Source organism: Rhinopithecus bieti, unplaced genomic scaffold (genome assembly GCF_001698545.2).
Source record: "Rhinopithecus bieti isolate Rb0 unplaced genomic scaffold, ASM169854v2 scaffold_13900, whole genome shotgun sequence".
NCBI classification, from domain to species: Eukaryota; Metazoa; Chordata; class Mammalia; order Primates; family Cercopithecidae; genus Rhinopithecus; species Rhinopithecus bieti.
In genome coordinates, this window is record NW_016808376.1 from 3,501,381 (window position 1) to 3,506,747 (window position 5,367).

Here is a 5,367-nt window from a genome sequence, read left to right on the forward strand (position 1 = left end):
GGTGGCTCATGCTTTTAATCCCAGCAGTTTGAGCGGCCCAGGGGAGAGGATCGCTTGAGCCCAGAAGTTTGAGACTACTGTGGGAGTGAGACCCTATCTCTACAAAAAGAAAAATAAAAAATTAGCCAGGCATAATGGTTTGTGCCAGTAGTCCCAGCTTGGGAGGCTGAGGCAGGAGAATCACTTCAGCCCAGGAGTTGGAGGCTCCAGTAAGCTACAATCTCGCCACTGCACTCTAGTCTGGGCAACAGAATAAGGCCCTGTCTCAAAAAATAAAATAAAATAAATTCCTTAAAGACAGCAGCTGCCATATTACCTGTCACCTATAGGTAGGTGTTTAATATTACCATTTATTATGTCACTTCATGACAAATGCGTTCATATTTAACACAACATGAGACAAAAATGTGAGAAGGAAAATAGAAGAACATAACCAGAAAGCTTAGGTTTATTATCCACTGAGGATTAAGGACTGTCAGAGTTGATTGTCTCCTGGATTTTGTTCAGAAAGATAGGATAATAATACTGACCCAATTAAGTAGCATGTTGGGTAGATTAAAGTGCTTTGTAAACATTAATTAAAGATGCAGGGAGTTAGGTGAGGCCAATGTGTTATTAGAGGAAAAGTTTTCTTCCCTTTAATCAGGTATCTCTTTCTGGGGAGGGCAAAGAAATGACCTCAGGACTAAGGCATTGGGGCTCAACCCTGAGTGGGGCCAGTGACTCAGTCATTCTGTGCAACCACTTCCTTCTTAGTTTTCTGTAAAATGGGAGTCAACACAAACATTTTGGGAATCTAGATTGTTTTAACATTTGCCATTTGAGTATATAACAAACCCTACAATTAATACAACCCCATAACCCTTGCTTTCTCCCTGCCTACTGAATTAAACCCAGTAACATTAACTTCCATCAACTTACAAAAGCCTTCCACAACCAGCTATTAACCTTGGGAGATATTTCCACAGTGATAGCCTAAAGAAGAAAATGCAATGAACCATGGGGTCAAAAATTCTCCCATGAGTTTCTTCAGCTGTCTGAACCTCAGCTTTCCTGCTCTGTAAAATGGGGTTAAGAACCAGAAAAACATTTTAAGGATTAGATGAAATAATGTATTTGGTGTATGCACATTAAATGCTGTGTCTGAGGGTACAGGTATGCAATAAATTGCATCAGCATTATTAAGTATAAAATAGCCTCTCCAAGCTGATGATAATAAAAAAGAAAAGAAAAAATTAAAGGCCAAGTGCAGTGGCTCAGGCCTGTAATCCCAGCACTTTGGGAGGCTGAAGTGAAAGGATCGCTTGAGCCCAGGAGTTCGAGACCAGCCTGGGCAATATAATGAGACCCCCCCCCCCCCACCCATCTCTACAAAAAATTTTAAAATTAGCTGGATGTGGTGGCGTGCACCTGTGCTACCAGTTACTTGGGAGGCTGAGTTGGGAGGATCACTTGAGCTTGGGAGGTTGAGGTTGCAGTAAGCCAAGATCGCACAACGTGCACTCCAGCCTGGGCAACATAGCAAGACCCTGTCTCAAGAAAAATTAGGTTAAATTAATGTCCCATCTCTTGCAAGTTTCACACATCCCTATTGCTTTTCTGCGCCTGGGTTGCTCGGCGATGGGGTTGGGGATTTTCACGGTGATGTCCCCCAACTCGAACTTCACACCTTGACCGAGGGCACCCGGGAGGCGGCCGCGGGGTCCCGCAGGGCGGCGGGGCCTGGCCCTTTAAGCGCCGCGGGGGCGCGCAGTGCGTGCCTGAGGATCGCAAGTCCCGGCGGCGCGAGCGCGCGGTGGGCGGTGGAGCGCGCACGGGTGGGCGCGCACGGGGGAGAGCGCGCGGCGGGGCGGCCAGAGACAATCTGCGCCGGACGGGCGGCGGCGTGAGGACTCCGGGTCGCTGGCGGCGTGGACACCTGAGTCCCGGAGTAGGGCTCTCCCGCGAGGTGAGTGCGGCCCTAGGACTCCGGGCAGGGCTGGAACGACGGGAGGGCGTCCTGGCGGCGGTGGCGGCACTGGGGTCTGGCTGGGACGCCGGCGGGTCGGGCAGAGGGGGCGCCGGACCCTGCCTTGCGCGCTCCTCGCTCCGACTAGGGGAGCCCGGCGCCGCCGCAGAGGCCACCCAGTGCCCGAACCCTGACCCCGGGGCGTCGCTGCCTCCTCGGGGACCTCTGAGTCGGGGCGCGGCGGGAAGCGCGCTGGGTTCCGAGTCTGGGGCTGTCCTGGGGGCGCAGGGGTGGCGGCGGGTTTCCCAGCCTTGGGCGCAGAGCGTCCCCGCTGTCCCCAACGCCTGTCCCCCTGCCCGGGACCCCTATCCCTTGCGCTGTGGGACCCCCATGCGGCCTCGCGGAGAGGGTGCGGGTCCGACACGGCAGGCGGAGCCACCTGTTCCACCCGGGCCCCCAGGTCCTGGAATCACGCGGGAATGTGCAGGGTCTGCCCAACCCAGCCGGCGGGAGGGACTAAAATAGAGGAGAAAATGTGACCCGTGTGATGAAATTGAACAAAAGGCAGTAAAATAAACTCCAGTATTTCTCCAAGGCTTTGGAAGTTTCCCAGTATTGTTTTACGGAGTCTAAATTTAAGCATCTAGTTGTTTGGTGTATTTTTTTTTTCCTTAACCGCAGGAACTAACCTCAAAAAACTTTTAACTCTTTACCAGAACCTAGTGCGTGCAGAGCAGAAAAGTTAAAAGTGATTGAAGGAAAATGACTGTGTGTGTCTTTTTCCGCCCTAAACAGAGTAAAACGTTCAGATCTGTGGGAAGAAGGTTCTTTCTGGCTCCAGTTTTAACGGAGAACATTTTTAAAAATCTGTATTTCTGAAAGGTATCAAAAGACCAAACCAGGCATATGTGGAAACTTGAGGGAAATACTCATAGGAGAAAACTTTATTAAAAATACTTTTCTACGTTATTTTTTTAAAACACTACATAAAAGTGTCCCAGCATGCACTAAAAAGTTTGCCCTCCAAGTTCTGGGTCTGAATTTTACTGGTTGTTTTTCTAGGTGGAGGAGGTATTTTCGTTCATGAAGCCAATGTGGAAATACAAACAAATGCCCTATTGACTTGGGATTGGGTGGGAAGGATGGAAGTTGTCTAAAATCTTTCTTGCCAAAGTTGACAGCGTATGTATGGAATCTTGTGTGTTTTCTTGTCCAGACTAGTAATAGCCATTTTAATGCGATTGGATTATATCCCTTGGTAACAGCACTTCAGATGAGCTTTCTTTGAAAATTTTAGATGCTGATGATTTAAAAGTAACACATTTTCTGCATTACTAGAAATCAGAAATCCAAAATTAGAGTGATAGTGGAGCGAAAGCTGGAAAGAGGAGCGATGCTTTTAGGAAAGTTTGAGCGTGTTTCAATCTGTGGTTGCCGGGGGAGGGGGTGTCACGGGGGGATTTGCTCGTTAATTCATTCAGGAATATTTGTAGACTGACCACTTAGAGCGCTCAGAGCCATGACTGGTCATCCAGCATACAGTCATTTCTAGATAACAGCCACATGGCCCAAACTGATTAAAACCAGATCAAGCAAGCCTTCATCAGCAGCTGAAGAGATACCTGGCCTTGGTTCCAAAGTTCTCAGACACCCGAGGCGCCCAGAGTTGGCACTGTGTGTTGATTTGAAAGATCATCTCAGATAACTCCAGGAGTGGAGCCTGGAAACCTGAAGGGGGGGAGAGGAAGGGCCTGGGTAGAGCAGAGCTGAGAACAGGGGAGCCTCTAGAACTAGAAGTTCAAGTGCATCTTATCTGCAGTGTTGTGGGACGGCTGCCAGTGGCACAGAGGCCATTTGGGAGGTGCCAGGGGAACCCTAGGAGCATCCCGGAACTCGAGCTCTTTCCTTTGACGGTGAAGGCCATCGCTGCGTTTCACCTTCCTTTGCACTTGGTGGCTTCCTAGCTCCCTGTGTGCTCTGAGAAGAGGGCCTTGCAACTCCGCCCCTGATAGACTGCAGCCATCCCTGCTCCACTCTTAGGGGTCTCCTGGCCACCATAGGAAAGCCTGTGTTCATGGAGGCGCTGCCCTCTGCACAGGTTATGTCCAGCCAGTGGCAACAACAGCCTCTGTCTGCGGAACCCACAGTGAAGCCGCCCCTGTCCATAATGCCCTTGTCCCCTTTCTAGACTGGCAGCATTCATCTTGCAAACCAAGAGTATTTTAAGAAAGTTGGTGCTGGGTTTCTAATTTGTGCATTCAGGATGGGCAGGAAAGGACCATATGGGGAGAGCATTCTGCCTTGTGGGACGGGGATGGGAGAGCCCTTCGTGAACGTGTGTCTTCGGACTGGCTATTGCCAGAAACTCTAGCACTGTGAAGACTTGATGCTGTTTATCTTTTTTATTATAGTCAAATACATAGAACATAAAATTTACCACTTTAAAGTGCACAAATCAGTGGCATTAAGTACATTCCATTCCCAATGTTAGGCAATCATCACCACTGTCGAGTTCCAGAACTTTTTCATCCCTCCAAAAGGAAACCCATTAAGCAGACGATTCCCATTCCCCTCTCCCAAGCCCTGGCAACCACTGATCTCCTTCTGTCTTGGTAGACTTGCGCCTTCTGGATGTTTATACACGTGGAATCTTAAAATCTGTGGCCTCTTGTGTCTGGTGTCTTTGACTTAGCACAATGTTTTCAAGGTCTGTCCATGTCGCGGCGCGCATCGTTGCTTCCCTCCTTTTGATGACTGAATAATGTTCCATTGTGTGGACAGATCGCATTCTATTCGCCCATTCATCAGATGAATGACTTTGGGTTCTTTCCACCTTTTGGCTATTGTGAATAGTACTGCTATGAACCGTTGTGTACAAGTTTTTGTTTGAACACCTGTTGTCAATTCTTTTGGGTCTGTATCTGAAAGTAGAATTCCCCGGGTCATATGGTAATTCTGTGATTAACTTGCTGAGGAGCTTCCAACTGTCTTCGATAGCAGCTGTGCCATTTTGTGTTCCCACTAGCAATGTGTGAAGGTTCCAGTTTGTCAACATCCTTGTCAACCACTTGTTATTTCTCCCCACCTTTTTATTTATTTATTTATTTATTTTATTTTATTTATTTATTTTTTTTGAGACGGAGTCTCACTCTGTCACCCAGGCTGGAGTGCAGTGGTGCGATCTCGGCTCACTGCAAGCTCCACCTCCCAGGTTCACGCCATTCTCCCGCTTCAGCCTCCCCATAGCTGGGACCACAGACACTCGCCACCACGCCCAGCTAATATTTTGTATTTTAGTTAGAGACAGGGTTTCACCGTGTTAGCCAGGATGGTCTGGATCTCCTGACCTCGTGATCCACCTGCCTCGGCCTCCCAAAGTGCTGGGATTATAGGCATGAGCCACCACACCTGGCCTTTTT

General features: G+C 48.9%; 1 protein-coding gene across 1 annotated transcript in view; it reads left to right on the forward strand.

Annotated features, from left to right (window-relative positions):
- The first annotated feature begins 1,772 nt into the window (after positions 1-1,772).
- PROSER2 (proline and serine rich 2) overlaps positions 1,773-5,367 on the forward strand; it is a 45,181-nt gene continuing 41,586 nt past the window's right edge. The window contains exon 1 of the mRNA XM_017886706.1: positions 1,773-1,948. The gene's annotated coding sequence lies outside the window, so the exon portion shown is untranslated. The remainder of the gene's footprint in view (positions 1,949-5,367) is intronic.